This window comes from Heterocephalus glaber, unplaced genomic scaffold, assembly GCF_053883595.1.
Source record: "Heterocephalus glaber isolate CG9 unplaced genomic scaffold, H.glaber_assembly_v1.0 deba00000122, whole genome shotgun sequence".
In the NCBI taxonomy this organism is placed as follows: domain Eukaryota; kingdom Metazoa; phylum Chordata; class Mammalia; order Rodentia; family Bathyergidae; genus Heterocephalus; species Heterocephalus glaber.
The window spans coordinates 7,260,974-7,287,058 of record NW_028258138.1 but is presented as its reverse complement, the minus strand read 5'-3'; the positions used below and the strand labels follow the sequence as shown (position 1 = coordinate 7,287,058).

The 26,085-nt window shown below is 44.8% G+C and overlaps 1 long non-coding RNA gene across 5 annotated transcripts in view; it reads right to left on the bottom strand.

Annotated features, from left to right (window-relative positions):
• The window catches only part of LOC101712225 (uncharacterized), a 46,002-nt gene extending 27,871 nt beyond the window's left edge, over positions 1-18,131 (bottom strand). For 2 of the 5 annotated variants that reach the window (XR_015451694.1, XR_015451697.1), the window contains exons 1-3: positions 18,036-18,131; positions 6,047-6,302; positions 146-730 (exon numbers count right to left, since the gene is read on the bottom strand). This is a non-coding gene — a long non-coding RNA (uncharacterized LOC101712225). The remainder of the gene's footprint in view (positions 1-145; positions 731-6,046; positions 6,303-18,035) is intronic. The other 3 variants (XR_015451696.1, XR_015451695.1, XR_015451698.1) reach the window with 3 other exon arrangements.
• Between the last annotated feature and the right edge of the window lie 7,954 nt (positions 18,132-26,085).

Genomic DNA, 26,085 nt, shown 5'->3' with positions numbered 1-26,085 from the left:
CAAGAGGGAAAGCAGAACTGATTAGTTGGTTCCTGCCACAATGGACCTATGCTGGCAGCTAGGCTCACTATTTCCATGGTGAACATTCAGAAACCATCTGCCCCTCACCACTGGGGCAGCTCCCTGGAGCTGACTTTCAGTTTACCTCTCTGGAGCGGCTGTGGGCTTCTATTTCTTCATGGGGGCTCACACATGTCCATGCCCAGTCTTCAGAGCCCCTTCCCCACTGTAATCCTTCAAAAGCACCTGGCACGAGGTCTAAGAAGTATATCAGGGCATAACTTACCTAGAGAAGAAGGGTTGGTGGCTTTCATACACTCAGTGCTTTTTTCTCTTCTCATCTCCCCCCACGCCACGTCGACCTCCTTTTCCATGCTTTGGGTGGAGATTTTGTTACAAAAGGCAGGATATGAAGGTATGAGGAAGTTTAGGGTCAGCTCTTGGTCAGATCTGCCACCATCTTTGCTTGCATGGGTCGTGCTCAGTTTGCCCAAGATCCGACTTTCTTATCTCAAAGACTACAGTGGTTTGCCTGATTAACCAACAGCTGGATTTACTTTCCCCCTCTATAATTTTTTTCACACTTGCACCAAAAGCATCAAAAGTACAATGCTTACTGTGAAACAATCCAAATAGTCCAGACCTGTGCCGATTCTGCAGGAGCTGTTCCACAGGAAAGTTCTGTGCAGACTTTCCTGAGACAGGATGACCTTTGGCAATGGTCTTTAACCTGAAATTGCAAATGCAGATATATGGCAGAGAGCAGAGGCATGTGGGTTAGTAATGTTCGCTAAATTATGTGTTATAGACCAAAATTGACAAAATTCTTTTGAAATAAGATATTCAGCTCTCCAGGAGCTTATCGAAGGAGAAACTCAAAAGAAGCTCTCATAACTTTGCTACAGAAGAGACCTTCCCTAAAGGACAGAGGATGCGATCTTACCTCCTAGCCAAAGACAACTCCTGAAGGTGTTCATGCTCTCCTTATTTAAAAAGATTCCCCATTCTTCAAATTCAAATAAAACGAAACTGGATAGATACATCTATCTGAATATCCATATATATTGCACATGCACTCTGTACAACCCTCTTTCTTGCCATCATACCTGTCTTGAACAATGGAGTTGCTTAAAGAGTTCTGAATCTTCTGCCATCCTGTCTTAGTGGTCTAGGGCTGCCACAACAAAGTACCACAAATTGGGTGGCCTAGACACCAGAAAGCTATTGTTTCTCATTTCTAAAGGCTGAAAGCCCAAAGCCAAGGCCTGGTTGGGTTGGTTTCTTTAGAGGCCTGAGAGGAAGAATCTGTGGTAAACCCATCTCCTTGGCTTGTGGATGCTCATTCTCATAATTGTGTGGCATCCTCCCTGTGTGTGACTGTCTCTAATTTTCCCTTCTTGTAAGAACTCCAGTCATATTGAATGAGGGAACACCCTATAGATCTCATTTTAACTTATTAAAGCCCCTATCTCTCAGGGTAGTCAATCTCTGAGGTGTTGGGGGGTCAGACCTTCAAACAACCATAGTATCTCCCACCTCCAAACTCCACTATAAAAGTCCCTTCAACCGAGCAGGCTGCATAGTCCTCCATGGAGTCAGGGTGGCATCCACTATTACAAGACAGATTGACTCTTTGCACATACTCAACTCTGATGAATAAGACACAGATAATATATCTGGATGTCATTTTTACCCACAAAGAATGTGTGATTAAAAGCTTTAATAACCATTTCCTGGTACATTTAATCGTTTCTTGCTGAAAGCAATTTTGAGAAATGGTAAGATATTTAAATAAGTGCAGTGTTTCCTAGGCACTTAAAAGAGGAAGAACAAATGGCTAAGGTGCCCTCAGCCAAAGTGAGCCAGGAGGTATTAGCAGGACTGTGAAGTAGCAGTCCAAGAAAAAAGGAAGAGAGGGAAAGTGAATCCAGCTGTTGGTTAATCAGGCAAACCACTATAGTCTGATATAAGAAAATCAGACTGTGGGCAAACTGAGTACGACCCATGCAAGCAAAGATGGTGGCAGATCTGACCAAGAGCTGACCCTAAACTTCCTCATACCTTCATTTCCTGCCTTTCATAACAAAATCTCCACCCAAGTGGGTATATAACACATTTCTGAGCACATTTGGGGCCATGTTCAAGCTCACATCTGTGCTGTAACTAAACTCCACCTTGCAGAGACTCTGGCTCCTTATGAGTAAAAGGCCATGAATAATTAATGACATTCCTTTGAGACCCCATAAGAGTAAAATGTATCTTTTCTTAGGTGCTGCTTTGCCCTTGGAGTAAGCAGCTTCTGTGTCTTTCTTTTCTCCTGTTTGTTTTCTACAAAGAGTATTCATTTTACTTTACTCTAAAACCAATTCATGTTCAATTTCCACCTAACTTGACTATGACCCATGCTGGCTCATGACATTTTCTCTTCCATTCCTTTCTTAAGGGGCCATCCTGATCTCTGTCATAGTTGTGTCCCCTCCAGCTTTTCTTCTCCCCAAGCTGACATCCCTTCTCATTTTCTCTTGCTTTGTAATTAAAGTTTTGTCTGCAAATTCACACTGTTCCCTAAGTTTTGATTTCCATTATCACTGAGAAAAGAACCCATGCGAGCCTGTGACCCAAAAAAGCGCAAAAAAGAAGAAGCAGAAGGAGACATGAAGAAGCATTTGATGAGAACTGTCAGAGATATGGATTTGGGGCATAAAAAGGAATTCTGGAACTTTGTAACATGAAGCTGTGACAGATGAACACCAGAGAGGAAGAATATGACAAGCACCACATTGTGGTTTGAGGTCAGAGGGAGAAATACACCAAACATGAACTATAACAGAGAAATATAAGTCCTAAGTGAGAGGTCAGAGACTGGAAGTCAAACATGAGAGGCCTGACAGGGGAATAACAGGAGCTCCAGGAAGAACAGAAGACTCAGCAGCAGAGAGCTGATACCTATGGAGACAGCAGAGGATCAGTGGTGAAATGCTGGTGAAATTGCAGCCGCCCCTCCAGCCCCTCATCCCATGGCCACTGTCTGAGGACCAGACATGGGAAGCATCCCTGAGAGGTGGACCCAAAAGGATGGGCTGAAGAAGGAAATCAGGTGGCTCTGGGGTCCTCCATGCCCCTGGGCTGTTCTCTCCGCAGGGGAGGCTTGCACTGATTTGGGTCAACCCAAAGAGGGAAGCCTCTCCCTCCACCTCCACCCTTAACCCCAGCAGTGGGCAACAGACACATCTGTCCCTCAGCAGAGCAGGCCCGGGAGCTGGCCTTACCCAAGAGGGACAGAGAGCAGGGTGGACACCGGCATCAGCCTCCAGCCTGGCTGCATCTCATAAGCACGAAGGGAGCTGTTAGAGGAGGGAAATTCCAGGGCTGCATCCAAGATGGATTCAGAGAAAATCTCAGCACGGAGCTGCCTCGTGAGTTCAATTCTCTACCAATGCTGAGAACTGCTTCATTGAGGGAAGCACTTAGTAGTAGTGAAATCAAGAATTTTTAACTATCTGCAAGAAATCCAGGGGTTGTGGGAGGAGAGTGTAAAAAAGTAGGTGAGGGGCTGGGGATTTAGCTCAGTGGTTCTGCCGCTTACCTTGAAAGCTTAAGGTCCCAAGTTCGATCCCCAGTACCAAAAAAAAAAGGGATGTTTGTTTGTTTGTTTGTTTGTTCTAGCAAGCATTTAAGTTCTTTGGACTAAATTGCACACTCTGTCTAAGAAGCAGCCTGTTTCTTAGTTCATTCTTTTTTTCCCTAGCTAGAATCTGTCCTCTTGATGCATCATTTAGGAGCCATCCAGGAATTCTGAAATTCACCCCCAAAATTAGGGACACCTCCCCTTTAGCTCTCTTCTTCCAGGATTCACACACACATACACTTTTAGTGGCCATGATTTCTCCAAACTGTACCCTATGGGACTTCACGCCGGAAACAGTAATGGATTTTTATTGGAGTTTTCTATTCCCTGAAGGCTTTGGCCTTCTCTTAGTTTAAAAGTTATGAAAATAAATCACCCATCCTGGGCCATTCTCATCTTCCAAGCATCACCCTGCCTTCAGTTGACTGGAATGCACTCATTCTCTGAGAGTTGTTTGTTTTCTGGGCTAGAATTTGTCACTGTTATCTGTTAAACTATTCAGCCCAGTGGGGACCTACTTAGGTGTACTAGAATTGGAGTTGTCCATAAGATGGAATTTGGTCATAGATCAAGATCAAGCTACATATTATTTACAGAAGTACAATAATACAATTAAAGTTGAGATAAGGGAATGGAAACACAGAAGGCAAAAAAGAAAGCTGGAGTGGAATTGTTAATATCACATAAAGTGGGATTCAAGACAAAAGGCACTAACTAGGTAAAAGAGATGTTATATGATGATAAAAGGGAAAATCTATAGAAAAAATGTAGCAGCTATAAGTCTTTATGTATCATATAATACAGACCCAAATACATAAATCTCAAACTAGAAATAAAATAAGGACTTGCTAAAGACATACCTTTCAATAACACCTATACGTGCTTATTATATTACAGGTACTGTTCTAAGTACTCACACAATTTGTACAGTAATAAAGCCAATTTAATAAATATGTATAGAATATGCATATAAAAATAATTGACAGTGATAGAATGTATGTTCTTTTATTACACTTGTGAGATTATTTTTTCAGTAGTCATCTTTGTCCACAAAGAAAATGTTTATAAATTTTGAGGAGATGATAATTCACAGACTGTGTTCTATACCCAAATATAGAATTCAAAATCTATAAGGAAAATCAATGTAAAACCTAAGAAATTAAGTTTTCCACATAATCCTGAATGAAGCTAAAATAAAACATCTAGAAATAAACAAAAATGAAAATATTCACCACCAAAAATACAATATGCAGACAAATCTACATTCGGAGGAAAATTCATAATTTTAAACACTCATCATTTAAGAAGAAAGGCTAACAACTACCACACCTTCCAGTCTGTCTCTGGTATTGTAGGTATGCATCTCAGTTGTTAGATTTATATATATTTATAATTATCATCTCTGTCTGACGTATTGATCCTCACCTCACACATATATAAAAATCAACTCAAGTTGAATTGTAGACCTAAATATAAAACAAAAAATTACAAAACTCCTAATTAAAACAGAAGAAAATCATCCTAACCGTGAATTAGTAAAGAGCTCTTAGATAGAACACAAAAAGCAGTCTATAAAAAGAAAGGTTATGAGAACTGGCATTCCCAAGGCAAGTTAGGCAGGCATCCAACAAGAGCATTGCTCAGTCTATAAAATTAAAATAGATCAGGGCTGGGGATTTAGCTCAGTGGTTCCGCCACCTGCCTTACAAGCACAAGGTCCCGAGTTCAGTCCCCGTTTAAAAAATAATAATAAAATCAATAAAAAAATAAAATAGATCAAAGACAGAAGAGCAGGATTCTGGAGGTAGCTACTATGATCACAAGTCACAATCCCTTACTTAGTTACTGTACCTGAGCTACTTATCAGTCCTGGAACCCATCAACCAAAGGAGAGGAGGAGACCCAACAGGAAGGTCCCTAATACACGAGGGTAAGAGTAAACATAATGATTCCCTAAGCCCTTCGCCAAAGGGGTATGGTTATTTACTCACGTAAGCACACACTGGGGATAGAGAAAGACTCAAACATTTCAAGGCTATTTGTTACTATGGTGACACAGACCATGCTCCTCCCCGGGGCCACCGGAGTCCAGTGAGTGGCCAGCGTGAGTACACAGGGCTGTTTTCTTGCCTCAGTGGGGCCACTTGTCAGGAACTTTCTAGCTCCAGAGCTCCTGGTAGGATCAACATCTTTATTTTAATGTGTGGGACCTAGATTAGAAAGGATCAATTTCTACAAAAAAGAATATACAAATGCCAAAAGTGGCACGAGAAAAAAAGAGAGAGAGATTAAGCATTAGAGAAACTTAAATAGTGGTCAAGATTTCACATGTGACATCTCCCAAACATTCAAGAAACCATTCTTTCCTAGCTTATCCAAGATGTTCAGTAAAGATTAAATAAACAAAATCTGACATACTCATTCTAGGAGGCCAATGTAATCTCAATTCTTCTTCTCCTTCTTCTTCTTCCTTCCCCTTCCTACTCTTCTTCCTCTTCTTCTTCCTCTTCTTCTTCTTCTTCTTCATCACAGGGTCTCACTATGTAGTTCAGGCTGAACTTGAACTCACTATGCAGCCCAGGCTGGCCTCAAACTTGCTGAAACCCTCCTGCCTCAGCCTCTTGAGTGCTGAGATTACAAACGTGAGCCACCACACCTGGCCATAATCTCAATTCTAAGACAAAAAAAGCACAGTGCAAATTATATCCATAATATAATTTTGTGTGCATTGTTATACCTACACACACACACACACATATATATAGCTCATTTTAGCCATCAACCTTCTTGTAGATATTATAAATAAAATAGAAGTGTTTTAGTAACTTTCTTGTCACTGAGACATAATACCCAATACAACTTAAAGAAGGAGAACTTCATTTTGGCTCACATTTCAGCCCATGGTCACCTGGCTCCAAGGCAAGGATGGCAGGCAGAGGGGCCTGGTAGGAGAGAGCTGTTCACAGCATGGCGGATAGTAAGCAGAAGGCAAAGGGACCTGAGGAGGGAGAGAAACCCTTCCAGGTCATGCCCCTGTGACCGCCTCTCCCGACCAGGCCCTGCCTCCTAACCTCATATTTAACTCCACCCTCCCCAGTGACCCAATCACCTGCCTTTGAGTACATGAGGCTTAGGAGGGAGAACCAGATACAAAACATAAAACAAATAACTACTTGAGTCCAACTGTATTTTTAAGTACATTAGTAGAGTTTATCCCAGGAAAGCAAAAATAATTCAACATCAGAAAAATCTGTCAGTGCAACTCACAACATTAATAGATAAAAAGAAAATATAATCACATAATTATCTCAGTTAATAATAAAAAGCATTTGACAAGTTTTGACATATGTTTCATGATTTAAAAGGTCTCGGAAATAGAAATAAACTTCTTAAATTCAATAAAGCTTTTCTACCAAAATCTTAGAATCAACATTAGTGGAGAGATACTAGAAATATTTTGAAACCAGGAACAATAGAAGGATGTCCATAATTACAATGTCTGGCCCATCTATAAGGAAGAAAACACAACAGGAGGTGTAGGGATTGGGAGGAAGAGATAACTGTCATTTATGTACCTGCGAAGAAAAACAAACAGAATCAAGGGATAAATCCTTGGGCTGGGACTGGGTTCAGAAAAATCACCAGACATGAGCTTGACCTACAAAGATGCAATAACCTTGCCTCTAGAACTGATCACCACAAACTAGACACCAGGAAAAAAGGCTAAAGCTCTGAGTATCTGGGTATTAATTTAACCAGTATTGCACAGGATGTCTGTGAAGAAGACATAAGGACTCTGACACAGGACACACTCAATCATACAGAGAATCACAGCACACCTCTTCAGGGTACTGGAGTCTGAAGATGAATCCAAGGGCAAAATATCCCCCCAAAATAATCCCTGCCCCTGTGACCAGCAGGAGACAGAAAAATTAAAGTAAATATCAGTAAATTCCATAGGCTAATATAAGAATATAAGTTTCATGGGGTAAAACAGAGGAAGCTCGGAGAAACTGAAGTGTTATAAAAGTGGGCCAAAGTAGGCCTCCCTGAGAATAACATCTGAGATGAAAAGACTCGAAGGAGTAAGACAATAGACATGCGGGTGTCCGGGGAAGGGCCTCGAGCCACAGGGGCCAGGGTCCTCAGCAGGGACTGTCCCTGTGTGTCTGAGGACAGTAAGGAGCCAGCTCAAGGGACGCAGAGGATGCAGAGCACCAAGGAGGCTTGGACCACAGCAGGGCCAATAGAGAGGGCACAGCCTGAGCCTCTGGGCCCAGTTTCCAGGTAGAGCCAAAGCCTTTCAGCTGGAGTGGCCGAGAAGGTGAGGAGTGACTTGAGCAACTCCAGAAAGAAAGCTGTCCCCACGGTGGGAACAGCTCCCATCTTGGACATGTTTGGCAATGTATCAGCCACCCCACAGGCAGGTCAGGCAGCTGTCGGCCATCGGTGTCTGGAATTCAGGCGAGGAGTGAAGCAGGGATGAAAATGTGTGAGTCAGTCAGGAGCATGAAATTCATACAGGAAACGTGAGCTTGGACGACAGGAGCAGGTGTAGACAGAGGAGGTGGGGCGTAGTCAGAAGAGGTAGTCACAACGGCGTGGCCTGGAGGGCTACATCTCCCTCACTGGCTCCTCCCTTCACTCCCTGCTTCCTGTCCACCATGACGTGAGCAGAGTCCTTCTCCAGGCCCCTCTGCCAAGCTGCCCTGCTCTGGAGCAAGCAGTCTATGGACTGAATCACTTGCAACCATGAGCCAAAATAAACCTCGCCTCCTTTAAGGTGTGGGTGTCAGGTATTTTGTTCCAGCAATGAGAAAGTGACTAAGATACCTAAACCCTGCCCTCAGGGAGGCAATTTGAGACCTTTTCCATCTTGGCTGTCTTGTGAATAAACTCTGCATAATTTGTCATCTCAGTCATGGGTGCACTGTGTGATGGGCCAGATAGGCCTACAGGGTGGACAGGGTGAGGGACGGGGAAAGGAGTGGGCTCAGCAAGCTGTATGCAGGTTCTGGCAGGGGCCGAGGACAGGCAGAGCTAGGTACCAGATGGGAGTGAGTGACAAAGTGAAGAGGTGGGGGACAGGCAAGATGAAGACAAAGCCCAGGACAGTGCTAGAAAGTACCCAACAGAGGTGTCTGTGCTGATGGAAATGTTCCCTGTCTGTGCTACCAAAATGCTGTCACTGGCTTCGGAAATGCAGCTAGTGCAACTAAAACCAAACTTTTACCTATTCTGAATTGAAATTCATTTAAATTTCAATAGTCATGGGTGCTAGTGGCTACCATCCAAGACAGCACATTTGAGTGAGGGGTTTTGAGGGTGTGGCAGGACATGGTTATTGGAAGAGAGGGATTCAGGGAACTAGAAATCTTGGCCAAAAAAAAACCAAGTACGTATACTGACACTACAAAGAATTAAGCTGGGGACCCGGAAGGAAGCTCCCCCACCACCATCCCACGCTACTAGGGCAGAGAAAGTGAGCCACGCAGGCGCCGGAAGCACCGCCCCACACCGTGGAAAAGAGAAGACACATAAACAAGCCTCAAAAACAGACTTCTGGATCACCTACAGCAACCCCAAAGGGAAACGAGATGGAACAATCTGATACTCAACCACCTGGACTCTCTGAACTGGCAACAAAAGAGGATCTGGGAAAAATAAAATCAGAAATAACTACTCAGATAACAGCAGAGATTGTGCTCATGGTGCAAGACATGATTAATAAATCTAGAGAGGATATAGATTAAAAAATAGAGGATCTGAGGAACATGATGGAATCCCAACATAGGAAACAAATGGAATTCATAAAACAGATGCAAACAGATTTCCAGGAGATTAAAACTCCATCGAAAGTCTGCACAGCAGAATGAACCAATGTGAGGATAGAATTTCACATATAGAAGATAAGATTGCAACTAGTGACCAGGAAAAGAAAAATTGCTTTAAAATTGTAAGGGAACAGGAGAAATCAACCCAGCAGCTGCTAGACGATGCAAAGAAGAATAACATAGGACTGATTGGAGTCAATGAAGAAACAGGAGAGAGTGCATATGACATAAAAAAAACTGCTCACAGAAGTGATGGCAGAAAACTTCCCAAGCAGGGGAAAAGAACTTGACATACAGATAAGTGAGGCATATAGGACTCCAGCTAGCCTTGATCAAAAAAAATCTACACATAGGCATATAATAGTTAGGATTCCAGAAACTCAACAGAAGAACAAAATTCTACAAGCAGTGAGAGAAAAGAAACAAATCACATACAAAGGAAAGCCCATCAGAATCACAGCAGACTTCTCAATGCAAACCCTCAAGGCAAGAAGATCTTGGAGTGATGTATTCCAAGCCCTAAAGGAAAACAGCCTCCAACCCAGATTGATGTACCCTGCAAAACTATCTTTCAAAATTGATGGAGAAATAAGATACTTTCATGATAAAGAGCACCTCAGGAACTTCATGAATATCAAACTGGCACTTCAAAAACTTTTAGATAATACCCTAGGAAAAGACAACGAGGATCACAACCCCAAGAAACCCAGCAGAATGAATCCATTGGGTGTGACAAATTAAACGCAAAGGGGGAGAATCCAACAAAAAGAAAAAGTCATGACAAGGCTTTTAAAACTTTTAACTTCATCTCCCTAATGAGTGTATAATTCAGTCTTGTTATTGTACTGATTAGTATTTTTCTGATTCTAGAGTTGCACACCATTCCTTGTGCTGTACTGGCTATTTATCATCTTCTTATGTCTACTTTTTAATTGGGTTGCCTATTAATGAGCTCTAAGAATTCTTTATATATTCTGGTCAGAGGTTATATGCATTGTAAATATGGTCTGGTTAACGACTGCTTTTCATTTTAATGATGTCATTTAAAGTTCTAAATTTTGATGGAATCTCATTTATCAATTTTTTTCTTTTATACATCATGTTTTTTGTATCCTAGGTAGTTCTTGCCTACCCTGAACTCATAAACATTTTCCCTTATAATTTCTTCTTAAAGTTTTATACTTTTAGGCTTTCATATTTAGGTTCATAGATCCCTTCAAGTTATTTTTATGTATGGAAATAAAGGGTTGAGGTTAATTTTTTATATACAGATACCAGGTGTTCTAGTTCCATTTGCTGAAAACACTATCTCTTCCTCTTCCTTGAATTGAGTTTGTATTCTATAAAATGCTAATGTTAAATAATCTTTCAAAACTCAGTGGACCATATATGTGTGGTTCTATTTCTAGATTCTCTGTTTTATTCAAATGATCTATATGTCTTTCCTTACACCAACATTGCCTTGATTACTGTAGCTTTAGAAGAACTCTTAAAATTAGGTACTAAATGTCTTCCAAAACTGTTTTTTGTCCTTTTTTTTTTTTTTTAACTTTTCTAGGTCCTTTGTACTCCTACATAACTTTTAAATTTCAATATCCAATTCTTCCTTTATAGCAAGTATACACAGACCTGAATTTTTATATATACCTTGTGTTTTCTAATCCTGCTAAATTTAAATACAAGTTCTAGGGACTCCTAGAGATTTCTTAGTATTTTCTCTGTAGATGATCATTTCATCTACACATAAAGATTTTACTTCTACCTTGCCAATCCTATCCTAATTGTGTCATTTTATTGCCAGACTATTTTGGTTGGGCCTAGGTTTCAAAGTTTAATGGACAGATAAAGAGTAAGCATATCTGCCCTTGTTCCCCACCTTAAGGAGAAAGCATTGTATCTTCTCCATTCATATAGGGCGTTCTCGCTGGAAGTATGGAGTACATGTCTTTAATCTGTTGAGAAGTTTCTATTCTACTTCTAGTCTCCTGATAGCTTTTACCATGAACAGCTGTAGAATTTAGTCTAATACTTTTTCTCCAACTAGTGACAGGATCATATGGCTTTTCCCTTTCCTCTGTTAAAATGATGACTTTTGGGGGTGGATCTTCCAATGCTGAACCAACACTGCCATCCCTATAGCAAAATCACTTTCTACTTCCTGCCAGATCTAACTTCCAATAGTTTTTTTTGTTAAATAAATTTCTATCTATGTTCATCCTTTTTTCTTCTATTATCTTTATCCAGTTTTAGGATTAGCACAATGTTGAGTTCCTAAAATGAGGGGAGAAGTGCTCCTTCTTTTTTCTGCTTTAATTGTTTGATATAATTTATCAGTTAAAATGTATATGAGCCTGCTGTTGTCATATGGGTAGGTTTTCAAGCTAGGAATATACTTTCTTTAATAGGTGCTATTCAAATTTTATATTTCCTCCAGAGTTAGTTTCATTAATTTGTCTTCCAAGGTACTTTGTAGAAGTTGTCAAATTTATTTCAAAACAGATTTTTGAAATATGCTTTCTATATCCTTTTAAATTCTGTAAAATCTGTGGTAATGTCTCCTAGATCTTGATATTGTAATTTTAAAAATGTATAATTGATATTGTGTAATAGGAAGAAAGGTCTAAAGGAGGAGGGGAAGTGGAAGGGGTAGGGGAAAGGAAAAAAGGGAAAAGAAAAAATATGAGAAAAGGAAAAAAATGGAAGCAAAGTCTTTGCAAATAGGGAAGGGTGGAGGGGGTGAAGGGAGGGCAGGGGAATAGGGAAAAAAATAAAAACCAACATACTCATGTAATGGTACGAGATCCCAATGATGAATATAACTGTATTTTATACCTAAAATGTACCAATAAACTTTTTTTTTTTTTTGGTACCGGGGATCGAACTCGGGTCCTTGTGCTTACACAGCAGGTGATGAAACCACTGAGCTAAATCCCCAGCCCTGTACCAATAAACTTAATGGGAAAAAAAAAAGAATTAAGCTGTCTATAATTCCACCACCCAGGAGGCTGAAAAGAGGGATCAATATCTCAAGACCACCCTGGGCTACATAGCAAGTTCAAGGCCAGCTTGGGCTACACAGTAAGACTCCCAGGTCGGCAAACTGTGTTCCAGAGGGCACATGGAATCGTGGGGTTACTCAAGTATTGGAGCAGGGATAGAAAATGCAGAAAATACAGGGAATATTCAGACACCTTTAGAGGCTGGGAATGAGGAGGTAAGGAGTCCGTGGAATTCCAGGGTCTCTTGGGATGACAAATATGGATCAGAGGCACGCAGAGAGGAGTCGAGGAGGACCCAGACCAGCATGTGTTGAGCCTGAGGGCGCTGGATCCATAGCAGATGAGGATTTCCTGTAACTCCTGCAGGTAGAGGTGGGAGACCCCAGAGGGCAGCCCATCCCCAGCAGCAAGGCTCTCCTTGGACCACTGCTAAAACCTTATTGGTGGAGTAAAGGAGAGCAGGGAGGTGAGCTCGTTTCTGGACTCAGGAATGCTCCATCTGGGGCACAAAATGATCACCCTGGATGGGCAATCATGGGTGTGAAATCAAGTTCCATAAACGATGACTTCTGTCTTTTTGTTTACAGACAGGGCCTCACTATGTGGTCCAGGTCAGCCTTAAACTCTGGTACTGGGGATCAAACTCTGGACCTTGTGCTTGCAAGGCAGGTGGCAGAACCACTGAGCTAAATCCCTGGCCCTCAGCCTTAAACTCTTGATCCTCCTGCCTCAACTTCCCAAGTCCTAAGATCACAGGCCTGCACCACCATGCTTCATTGGAAGATGACTTTTAGATGAGAAACAACAGAAAAAGGATATCATTCTCCCTCCACTGGCCTTAAATGTGGTTCAAGGACAATAAAATTCCAAGTGGGTGTTCTGAAGAATTCAGCAAACTTAAACATTTTAATGGAGGCAAAAAGATCAAGAAAGAGCTAAGTCAACTTTTTAAAAGCCAAATGAAATAGGAAACATTTCCCTACTAAACTTTAAGACACACCCGACCGTCCTGGGAATGGAAAGGCAGTGCTGCAGGGCATGGTGTAACCAGGACTGGCTGAGGTGGAAGGATCGCTTGAGCCCAGGAGTTTAGGATCAACCTGGATGACACAGTGAGACTGTGTCTCAAAAAGTCAAAGTGCCATCAGCACAAAGCAGGAAACACATGGAGGAGACAGAAAACAGAGTGCAGAGGGAACTATGTGGTCTAACACAGTATCTAGGGATCTAACACAGTAAAAGTGTCCACAAAACCCAGGAAGGAAAGAGCACTTTGGTTGGGAGATAGCACAGGGGAATCTATATTAAGCAAAATATAATTAAATTTCTACCTGACATAATAGTAGTGAGGTCCAGTTGAATTCAGTGCCTGTTTGTGAAAGGTAAAACGGTGACGTTAACAAAAAAGAGGTGCAAGAGAATTTCCTTGCAGACCTGCAGATAGGGTAAGACTTCTTCAACAAAACTTCAAACATACACAAGAAATAAATTTGATTATATGAAAATGATTGCGTTCAAAAAGGTCACCGGGACAAGGCCGATACCTGAGAGACAGGGAGATTCTACAACAAATAAAATCAGCCTAAAAATGCAGGACAAAAAATTCCTGGGACCCAACAAGAAAGTTCCAGCAACCCCGATGGTAAGATGTGGAGAGGTGATTTGCAGAGCAGCAGGCCATGGAAGGTGGGGCCATGAGAGCAGAGCTCCAAACCATCGGCACACGGATTGTGCAATTAATCCCACAGAAAAGCACTTTATGCCTACTAGCCTGGCACACACTCAAAAGCTGACTGGAGCTAAGGGCTGGCAGGGGTATGGGGCTCTGGAACCCCACCTGCCAGGGGAGGCCAAGCAGGGACCATTCTGATTCTGGAGCAGATTCAGCCAAATGAAGCCCCAGCACCTCTACCCCTAGAACCCAGCAAGTTGTGTGTGTGTGTTTGTGTGTGTGTGTGTTTGTGTGTGTGTGTTACTGGAGATTGAACCCAGGGCCTTCACACTGAGCTACATTTCTAGCCCTTTTTATTATTTTTATTTTTGAGACAGGGTCTTGTTAAATTGCCCAGGCAGGGCTCAGATTTTTGATCCTCCTGCCTCAGCCTCCCAGCGTGCTAGGATTACAGATGTGTGCCACATACCCAGCAGGACCCAGCAGTTCTGAGTCCAAGTGTAGAAATGCTTGCACGGTCCTTGGAGACACGCTGGAGCATATTCCTGGCAGCCTCATCTGTGGGACAAGAAGCTCAAGGCAGCCCACACCTGGTGCTAGGAGAGGAGCCAGGTGAAAGGTTTTCTTCCATAAGGGGATGATGACACAGCAGCCACTCACCAGGAGAAGTGACAGAGAAGATACCCTATGTACATTATCTCAGATGTGTCACAGACACATTGCTTATTTTAAAAAGGAACAGAGATCTGTGACACAAGAATTTTGTGCCTATTTCTTAAAATGACTACAAAGCAATGATGCCCATTTTATAAGACCCTGTAACAAAATGATGCACACTAAATATTAGGTTGAGGAATGGATGCAGCAGCACAGAGCTGGGTGGTGACCCCACTGTAATGACCACCCAGCCTTGGTCCTGGCCCCTGTGAGAGCCAGCAGGTTCCTCAGGCCAAAGGCCATCGTGCCAGTGACCTCTAGACACTGAAGTGGGGAGCCCTTAGGACAGCCCTGCCCATAGGAAGCACTGGAGAGGCTACTATTAAAAGAATTAAATACTAATGGGAACTAAATAATAAAATAACAGAGGTCCTTGCACCAAATGGCACTGAAATTGTGCCAAGGATGCAAGAGGGTGACTATAAGGTGTGACTGAAATATATAGTAAACGCTTAAAGTTTTTTAATTTATCACAGTAAAAGGCATGCTGCCATTGATCCCTCTCACAATCTTCCTCCTCACTTCAAACACACTTATCCTATTATTCTTACCACTTTCTGAAGCAGTTCTGGAAGTCTTCTTTCATAAGGGTCTTTACAAATTGTCATCTAACTGAAAGGCTGGCTTCATAAAAATGTGGTGGTGCATCCTTGGTATGGCTTCTGTCTAGATGCCCCTCAAAGCCTCACGCAATCATAGGTGGGGCTTTTCAGAGGTGGCTGGATCTGTGGTATGTGACACTGGGATTAAGGTACATGATTATTAAACACATTGATTCGTTCAGCATAGTTCTGGGTGTGGATAATGGGAAGCCCCACCTGGGTACGGGTGACACCACCCAAAAGGTGGGTAGCTTGGAAGGAACAAAAAGGAGAGACAGCCTGCTGCTGCTGCTTGCTGCCTTCTGCCTGCCACACAATAAACAGTTTCTCCTCTATGATGCCCCTCTGCCACGCCACTCTGCCTTAGAACCAGCCAACTATGGATTAAAACCTCTACAGACTGTGAGCTAGAATAAACCTTTCTTCCTTTAACTTGTGAGTGTTGGGTATTTTGTTTCAGCAAAGAAAAAAGTAACTAAGACACTGTCATCTTTCACCTTATTCACAGGAGCAGGCACTGTGGGACTTCTGGCTCTTCCCCAAAATCAGAATGACCATGAAAAGTGTGCTCATTACTCTCCTTGTCTCTGGGACAGAATACCCCACACCCACAACTTAAAGGAGGACAGGGTTATCTGGGCTCACAGCTTCAGTCCACAGCTGACTGCAAGGCAGAAACAGCACAGTGAGGAGGCCCCGGGGGAGGCAAACTGCTCACATCATGGCAGCCAGGAAGCAGAGAGAGAAGGGAGGAGCCCGGGAGGGAGCTGAATGCTCCCAGGTCATAGCCCCAGTTACTTGCCTCTTCCAGCCAGGCCACAGCTCCTAACCACACTGACTGATGTGCTGCTAAGTGCAGCTCCCCCATGAGCTCATCACTTCCTGAAGCCCCACCTCTGAACCCAAGGCTAGGGGGTTGCGTTCCAGACCTAAATCATAACAAAAGATAAACATTTTGAATCCCGGGACATGCAGGAACCCACAACAAGGAAACTAACAACCCTCGGGAAAGAGGGCTCCAGAGCTGCTTCAGGAAGTGGCAAAGACGGTGGCATAGGTGTGTTGGAAGCTGGGAGGAGGATTTTGAGGGGATCCATGGCAGTGTGTCTTTTACTACAATAAAAATTTTTTTATTTCAACATTCACCATAACTTTTCTATCAGGCCGCATTAAGTCAAATCTCTGAACCTGAGGTCTAAGTGGGAATCAAAGAGAGGGAAGGGGAGGAAGAGAAGAAAGCAGAGGGAAAGGGAGAGAGGGGAGAGGAGGGAGAGGAGCGAGAGCCCTAGAGGCGCATGGCGTGGGGCTGCAGGAAGCTGACAAGTACACTCAGCCAGCTGCCTCTACTGAGAACAGATACACACCTGACTGGGATCTGCTGCCACACCCCTCGGCAATGGGCCGTTGTGATTATTCACGGGACAGAGCCCAGCAAGAGACCCAGGACACACTGTCGGGGTAAGAAGCATCCGCAGCCATCCCTACCGTGAGGGAGTACGAGCGTGCTCAGCATCTCCTCCTGCCCCTTGCCAAAGTGGACAGGTGTGGGGCAGCGGCTGTGCAAGGGGCACTGCGGGAAGCCATGCTGATGTGGGGCCCCGGGTTGCTCACCTCAGCAAGGTCGATGCCATCCACTGAAGAGAACACCGCACAGCCTACCAAGGAGCCGCAGCCATAAGGAGGCTGAGGCAGGTGTCTCTCCCTGTGCTTTCCCAAGATACCCCAGCCTTCTCCCTTTTGCGTGTGGTTTCTCGGAGGCTGGGTTGGCCACACACACCACACACCAGTGATCAGCAGCCTCCCTCGCTCTGGTTTCAAAATTAACTCAGCGAAGGGGATCTCCAGCAGGAGATTGGAAGGAGGGAGCACTGTCAGGCCTGGACAAGGGCAGATGCACCCCTGTGTCCTTAACCTGCTACACATTAAAAATAAGATTTTTGTTTTCTTCTGAGAAGCTCCAGGACTTAAAAGCTGCTTTTGCGAGAAAAATAAAAAATAACATACATAAACAATGACTCTGCAGAGGATTTCCCATCCTGCCCAATCAGAGCAGTTTGGCCTTCATTTTTGTCCTCAACTCCTTTATTACCTTAAAACTTCAGGTTAGGTCCCTGCGAGCTGTGCCTGTGGCATGTTAGTCCCTAAGGAGTAGGTCTTGAAACTGGCAATACCAGATTGATTTGCCCAAAACTTACATAATGGGTCTCACCCCATTCCAAGACCAGGGCGTAAAGATAAGAGATTCACAGGGACTTTCAAGCACCACGGATGTCTGCCAGCCTCCCACCACTGTCCTAAACCGGAGGAAGCACCTCTGATTCCAGCAGAGCCTCTGCGGCTCCCCCAGGCAGAGGCTATCATCGAATGCTGACCAGACAGGGGCTTTCCCACAGCCATCCTGCAGATCCAGAGCCGAGATCCTGGCGAACCAGACCCAGGCCCGCCCCAGCAACTGCCCCCACACGGGTCCCTTCATTGAGCGGCTGGGCCTCTCCGTCTGAGCTGGGCCCCGTCACCCCGCTGAGCGCAAATCCCTTCCCCATTTTCTCTCACTCCCGAACTCTGCCCTGTGAGTCCACTTACACAATGAGACCCCAGAGGCCTGCTCACCAAGCTGTGGTTTCATTTCCTCTCTACAGGGACTTCCCTGGACCCTGTCCAGTGACCCTGGCCTTCGCTCTCTGACCTGTCCTGCACAGTGGCTCTGCCCACTGCTCCCACCACGTGACTTTCTCCTCCTGGTCCCTTAGGCCGCCGCCTCCCTCCCATCCCTTTGGTCCTAGGGGTGGTAATGGCTGTCACCCTTCCCTCTCTTATTTCTGCACTGACCCCAGAAGCTTCCGTGCACTTGCTTGTACTTTTGTACCCAGTGCTTTTATTTGCCTTTCTTAGGCTTCCCTAATTTGCAGGTGCTCTCCATTCTCTATTGGGACACTGATCCTGGTACCCTAGCACTAAGATAAGATCCAACCGTCTCTGTTGGACCCTTGTACATTCTCCTTTTATGACTTCTCTTTCAAGAAACATCTATGTCCCCAACCATTTTACAGGCTAAGCTGACGTCTTTTTCTTAGCTCTTAAGATTTTTAAAGCTGAGCTTTATGGAGCATTTACTGTGTTCTAGGTACTGCACCCAACAAGCTAGATGCATTTTATATGAAATTCACACAACTCCAGTAAGTGGATCCCATTTCTATCCTCATAGAGGAGGACTCTGCTGCTCAAGGCCAAGGCCACAGTCAGTGGGACGTTACCAGGAATCCTTGATCAAGATCTTCATTGATTTTGCATTGTCATTTTGGAGAAAATTTTGTTAGTTGTAAGTTTGTTCTCGAAATGGCTCATGGAGCTCTCAGATTGCCCGAGCATTGAAAATTAGTCTACATTGGCCTGAAGTTTTGAGATCATTTGCCTTCTAGGTTCTTTCTGTCCTGAGCAAAGAACTGGTTAAGACAAGTGCAAATGGTGGCAAAGTTTTATTAAAAGTAGGAAAAGAAACAGGGTCTTCAGAGCAAGTTAGGGACAAGTAAAAGTAGTAAGTGCACTCTACAGCATGAGGGCAGGCCACCATGCAAGAGTGAACACAGTGACAAAAACTCAGTGGTCTGTCCCTTCTGTATCATCCACTCCTCCAGCTGGCATCAGGTCTAAGCATCCTATGGAAAACCTGCTCCACTTCTCAGCAGGAGTCCACATGCAGGCCTTTGGGAACTGTTCTGCGCATGTGTGCAGGGTCTTGTCAGTAACAGGTCACACCTACTTCCCAAGCCAGCTTTGCCATCCCCTAATCTCCTGCCTCAGATGAAATAATGGCTTCCCAAATTCTGTATCTACTTGGAATCTCAGAATATGACCTTAGCTGGAAACAAGGTCTTTGCAGGTGTAATTAAGCTAAAGCTCTCGAGATGGCCTTGCTTTCGGGTGAGCTCTGAAATCAAATACTCTGTGTCCTATAAGAGGAGATGAGGACACAGAGACACGGGGGGCGGGGGGGGGCTGTGAAGACAGAGGCAGGGACCGGAGTGAGGGTGACACCACTGAGGGACACCCGAGGCCACCCCAGAGCCCTCAGGGGGAGCATGGCCCTGTGACATCTCAGTTGTACACGTGTGCCCTCACATTGTGAGAGAGCACAGTTTTGCTGTTTCAGGTTACCAAACTCATGCTAATTTGTTATCTAGGAAACTAATATAGTGGATGGAACCATCCTAGAAACACACTCTAAGCTGAAGCAAGTGATGCACCCATAAGAATAACACAAGAGAAGGGAAACTTCAGAGACTGTCCATCTTGTTAACCTTCCATTTTGTGTCCAGCAAGAGTCCTACCACATTGCTGACAGGGCAGTGTCCCCTTGCTGGTCCTGATGGGCACCCCAGGGGTGAACCCGAGGATTAGAAGGAAAAAAGGAAGGCTTCTGGGTCTTTCTCCCTGGGCACCTTATGCTCTGGGATTTTCACCCCAGCCCTGTCTCTGTCGGAATCTCAGCAGCAGAAACAAGCAGCTCCAGCACTCACCCTGTAGCTAGAACCCCTGGGCCACGTCCCAGGACATGCTGCACCTTGCATGGGACACTTTGTGCAGGAGCTGAGATCTGGGGACCAGGATCTGGAGCAGAAGGGTGAAGATGCTTTAGACTTCCAGAAACGTCCCAACTGTGGAGAGCCTTGCTCTTTAACAGCCCGAGTCCCTCCACTGAAATTCGAGCTCCCAACTAGGCAAAGACTGTGAATCTCACAAGGTATAAAGGGCCAATTATCTAGTTCCATGGCCCTTGAGAACTTCTTCATGACAGGGAATAAAAACACCTTAGCCAAGCTCAGGGTGAGGTTGAGTAGAAGAAATACAAACAGTAGAAAGGAGATGAGGAAAATCATAATTTTAAAATTGAACTTTTAAGAGAAGCACAGCTTTAGGGCACAAAGTTATCCAAGGTTACAATACTTCTTTCTTCCCTTTCAGGAAACCATCTCCAAATTTCCTCAGAGTCTTAAAAGACACAATAAAGCCTGCAAATGGGACCTCCGTCTTCATCTGGAAACTGGGCTTGGCTTTACTTCTAGTAAAAGAGATTTGTAAATTCCACATATTTCCTCCCTCCAAGTTCACACAAACACACCGGGCTCCAGACCATAATGTGCCTCGCCTCTCAACCCCACCCTCCCTTCTGAGTTGGCATCTTTGATTCTGCTGAAAAGATCTCCCAATACCTCTGAAATGCTTTTTCATGGAAGAGCTGACTTCAAGGTGGGGTGACTGAGCCCTCATGGCCTCTTACGGGGTGAGCAATTTTGCTAACATTAAAAGTAACTCACTTTTATTATTTTTGTTTTCATGTCTTTAATTACAAGCCAGTGTGAAAATCTCATGTGTTCAGAGATGGGGTTTTCAGGAGGTGATTGGGTCACCGTGTGCTGTGCTCAGTGGTGGATTAATCCACTAAGTTCATAGCTGAATGTGCTGTTAGCAGGTGGGGCCTGGTTGAAATAGGTAGGTCACTTGGGGGTGACCTGGAAGGGTCTGGAAGGGTATATTCTTGTCCCTGGGGCCCTTCTTTCCTCTCTCTCTCTCCTCTCTCTTTCTCTCTCCTCTCTCTCTCTCTCCTCTCTCCCTCTCTCCCTCTCTCTCTCTCTCTCTCCCAACCCCCTTCCTGGCCACCATGGTTCAAGTGGCTTTCCTCCACCATGCCCTTCCACTATGCCTTTTCAACCTTAGAGCCAGTGACCACAGACTGTACTCTGGGAAACCAGGAGCCAAAGTAAACCTCTCCTCTTTTACACTGCTAGTGTCAGGTGCTTTGTCCCAGCAATGGGACAGCTGGCTAACACAAAGTTTCCAAAACACTGTATTAATGGCTTTTATTATTAATGAAATATAATAATTAAACATTATTAAATGATGACTTCTAAGAACAGAGAAAAATATCGGAGGAGAAAGAGGATTTTTACTTTCTCTGTTATTTTAAAAAACTTTTGACCATAAGCATGTATTACATTTATAATCTTTTGAAAGGCTAATGCTGAAGTTGAAGGGGTTTGGAGACCCCACCTGGTTCATCAGGGAGCATTTGGTACTTTTGTTCCTGTAAGTATCATGTATTGGCTCCCCCAACACAGTCCGTAGTCACACTGGCAGGCTCCACGTGCATCTTCAGGAAGGTTCTTGACCTCTAGACAGTCATTGCATGTGGACATGGTAATTGAGCGCTTTGAGAGCATGATGTGCCCTGTAGCTTTTATTGCTATATTACTGGAAGAGAGTCAGACAGGGACACACACAGACACAGGGAGAGCAGGAAACAGACACAGGGAGAGACAGACAGTGACAGAGAATGAGAGAGAAACAGAGGCAGTGAGACATATTACAGAAACACAAAGAGACAGAGTCAGGGAGTGAGAGAGACAGAGAGACAGAGCGAGAGAGAGAGAGAGAGAAACAGAGAGCAACAAGCATAAAGAGACAGAGACAGGGACAGACAAGAAAGCAGGAAGAGGGCCAGGGATTTAGCTCAGTGGTTCCACTGCCTGCCTAAAAGCACAAGGTTCTGAGTTCGATCCCTGGTACCAAAAAGAAAGGAAGGAAGGAAGGAAGGAAGGAAGGAAGGAAGGAAGGAAGGAAGGAAGGCAAGAAAGAAAGAAAGAAAGAAAGAAAGAAAGAAAGAAAGAAAGAAAGAAAGAAAGGGAGAAAGAAAGGAAGGAAGGAAGGAAGGGAGAAAGAAAGAGAGAGAGAAAGAAAGAAAGGGAGAAAGAAAGAAAGAAAGAAAGAAAGAAAGAAAGAAAGAAAGAAAAAAGCAAGCAGGAAGAGAGAGAAGCACAATTTCTCTGTAGCTTTGTAAAGGCTGGGGGTCGGGGGTGGGCAGGCAGGGGTGCTGGGACCTCTGAAGGCACCAGGAGCCTAATAACCCTTAGAACACTTGGTTATTTTCCCCAAGTCTGTAGCTCAGGACAGTTTTTAAGACAGGGTTGGGGTCTTACTGAGCTGTCTAGGTTGACCTCAAACTCATTATCCTCCTGCCCCCACCTTGGCAGTGGCTAGGATTACAGGTCCAAACCATCATGCCTGGCTGCTTAAGGCAATTCTTCCCCAACTAATGAGGCCCTTGGGATAGGAGAAAAGGTGCCTACAACCCAGATCCTGCCGCTCCCACAACTTCACTACCCGGCCCCCAGGGAACTCGCCTAATTGAGAACTGTGGCGTTGGGGAAGGAGATTAGAGGCCCCAAACTCCGTTGGGAACCACTTATACCTCATAGGAATGAGGGGCTTTCTGGGCTGGGGAGCTGTGCTGAGCACTTGCCCTGGATTTTCAGTCGTTTCCAGGCCTCCACTGGGCAGGTACCGCACTCCAGTCCCCAGTGGAAACTTGCGAAGGTCCCACAGTCATCAGACAGAAGAGCCAAGAGACAGACCCTGTCCTTTCTCCCAAGCATGGAGCCCTAGACACAAAACCACAGTTGCCCTGGAGATCCTACTCTTGTGACTTTAAGGAACCAAGAAGCTAGGGGGGTGGCTCACTCCTGTAATCCCAGCACACTGAGGGGCTGAGGCAGAAGAATTAAAAATTCAAGTTCAGCCTGGGCAACTTAGCAACTTAGGGAGACCCTGTCCCAAAATAAAAAATAAAAAAAAGTGGTGGGGAGATAGCTAAGTGCAAAGACCCTGGATTAATTCCCAGTACGAGAGAGAGAGAGAGAGAGAGAGAGAGAGAGAGAGAGAGAGAGAGAGAGAGAAGGAGAGAGAGAGAGAGAAAAGAAAGAAAGAGGACCAAGAGCCAAGCCATCCACTAGAAGATGTAACCATTGTGGCACCATGAGTTGAGACCCACGGTCAGGAACTTAGTGGAAGGGGCCTGGACTTAGCCTACAAGTCCCTGTCCTTGGCAGATTCTCCTGCACGTCCCCGTGGCCCTGGCCAGCACCCTGGGCAGCCACCAAGGAGAGGGACTCACCTGAAACCAGGACAACAGCAGGGGGCAATCTGTCACAGTCGCAGGAAACAGAATGTCCTTCTACCCCAGGGCAGGATGCTGTGTACCCGAAGAACAGCTTCCTGGCACATGGCACATCCAATGGTGATCTTTAAGGTCCAGAAGTTTCAACCAACATCTGAATAACTTCAAACACAAGCCAACTCGTGCTGCACTGCAGGAATATTTTCCAAAGAAACAGGCACAGCGCCTATTAGCTGAGCAATACCAGAGCCGCCCTGCCTGTATGGAAAGTCCTGGGGATGAGTACATTGCAGAATTCATCTCACCTTGTTCTCACAATGCTCTGGTGTATTCTTTTACAATCACCCACAGAAAGGGAATCGGAAAATCAGAGAACCAAGTGCTGAGCACAAACCCCGGTGTTTTATCACTTTGGCCTCTGTTGTGCCCAGATCACGAGGTCCCCAAAGACCACCAAGGAGCCGATTCCGATGCAAACACACGAGGGTCGTTCATTCAAGCTCGAGCAGGGACTCTCATCCGACACCGACGCAGCGGGTCAGGGTTGAGAGCCCCGACTCTAAAACACCAGGGGTTTTTATAGAGGTTACAGCAAGGAGCAGGGTTTCAAAAAGGCGCGGGGTTTCAAATCACACAATTGGCTAGCATTTAGCAAGTTTTGAAAGTTTAAACCTAATTGGTTGGGCCTTGCGCGCTGAACTGCAAATGGCTGCTCAAGTCATCAAAAAGAACATCTGGGATACTGGGGTACTGGGGTAACTACTGATTAGGTGTTGCAGGCCATCAAGAAGAGCATCTGGGACATTGAAGCAGCTACTGATTAGCTGTTGCTAGGCTAGTTGCTAGGGGACTGCTGGACATTATCACAGGCAGGTGGCCAAAGTGCATCTTGTGGTTTTTCTTGGAACTAGAGTTTATGTCCAGGCCACCTTACTCTAAAATGGGGCCAAATTTTAAAATGGAGTCACTCAGGTCTCACAGCCTCCAAAGTGACTGTTGTTGTGGATCAAAATGAGCTGGAAGTGAGACACATTTTTACTGTCGCTAAGTTTTCTGAATCAACACTGCCCTTTCTCTAGAATTCAAAATTTTCTGGCTCCATACGCCCAGTCTCAGACATTTTATTAGCTTGGGAATCTACCTTGCCCTGAATTTTCAAGGCTGCTTATCAATTGACAACAGGCAGCCTGAGAATGTCACTCATGTGGGCAGCTCCGGGAATCATGGGTCACACAGCAAAGTGTCATTTCTAGCCTAGCTTCTCTCATGTGTGGGGAACGGATGGCAAAACCCACCAAGCCAGCCACCCACAGCAACAGACTCTCCTAATCATCAGGGTTGTCATAAACAAGCCCAGAGGAAAGGCTGACTCTTCTAAGCCCTTTGGCATTCTCAGTGGCCTGGTGACAGCACTCCGTGGACACCCATTGAGAATGTTTAAAGACCACGTGAAGCCTATGGAGACCCCAGCATTAAATGCATATATGCAGGAGCCCAGGGGCTGCAGGAACCATGCAGCTACCTGAGCTATCTCATCAGCGGTGCTAATGTTTCCCAGCATCCCTTTAAAACATAATCGATGACAGGACAGGTACGGCTGACATTTCTGCCTGGTGAGTCTTCAGCCTGAGGCTAGTCCTGGCCACCGCCACAGCCAGCAGCTTTCCAGTGCCCAAGGGAACACAGAAAGGGCTTTGTGGTGGGAATTAGCCTCCTGGCCCTGAGCGTCTTGGGCTCTGGGAGCCCCTTCTGCTGCGGGGGCAATGCTGTTACCATAGTTACCAGGCTCAAGGTGGTCCCCACACCTGGCCACAGAAGCCTTGAGTCAGGCCCCACGCTAATACATTAGCCTGTGTGATTAGTTGTTGATGTCAAATAGAAAACAATCACTTGGGAAGAGGAACGAAATGAGAAAATAGGGCTTTGCAAAACCATCTTAATTGCTAGGCCACCAGGATTTTTAAACTGAGGAACACACCTTGTTTTCAGAGAAAAAGGGGTACTTTCCAGGTTACAGACCTTGTTCAAAACGTGTTTTGTTTTCGTTTTTTGTTTTTAGTTTATGGTCAAACTGTTTCTGTTGGTTTTATTCTTGGATTAAAACCACCTCTGATCTGGATAGAATGGTGCACACCTGTAATCCCCAACATGGAGGCTGAAGCAGGAGCATCCCAAGTTCAAGCCCAGTGTGGGGAACTTGGCAATTTAACGGGGCCTTGTCTCAAAAAAAATAAAAAGGGCTGGGGGGGTAGCTCAGTGCAAAGACCCTGGGTTTAGTCCCTAGTACAAAAAAATCTGTAACCCTCTGGCATTGGAGAATAATCCATTTTCACGTCAGTACACCGGGCGCTGCATGCACACTGTGGCCTCCCCAGAAGTCACGCGAAGAGCTGACTCCGAACACGGGATTTGTGCTTTTGCATAGATGTCCCTGCGTCGTGTCTACACCGTGCCTTGGTGTGGCTTTCCACTGGGAAATCCCACAACAAGTCACTTCAAAGAGAAAAACGCTTCACTCATGGGTTACTAATGTAACAAAGTAAAATAATAGCAACCAATCACAAGCCATAGTTTAAGTTTTATACCCACCAATGCTTAAGGCACAACAGTGCCATGGTCTTGGGGGTGGTGGCCTCACTTGAGCAGCCCCCAGAGAGGTCTCTCCCATGTCTACCTAGCCTG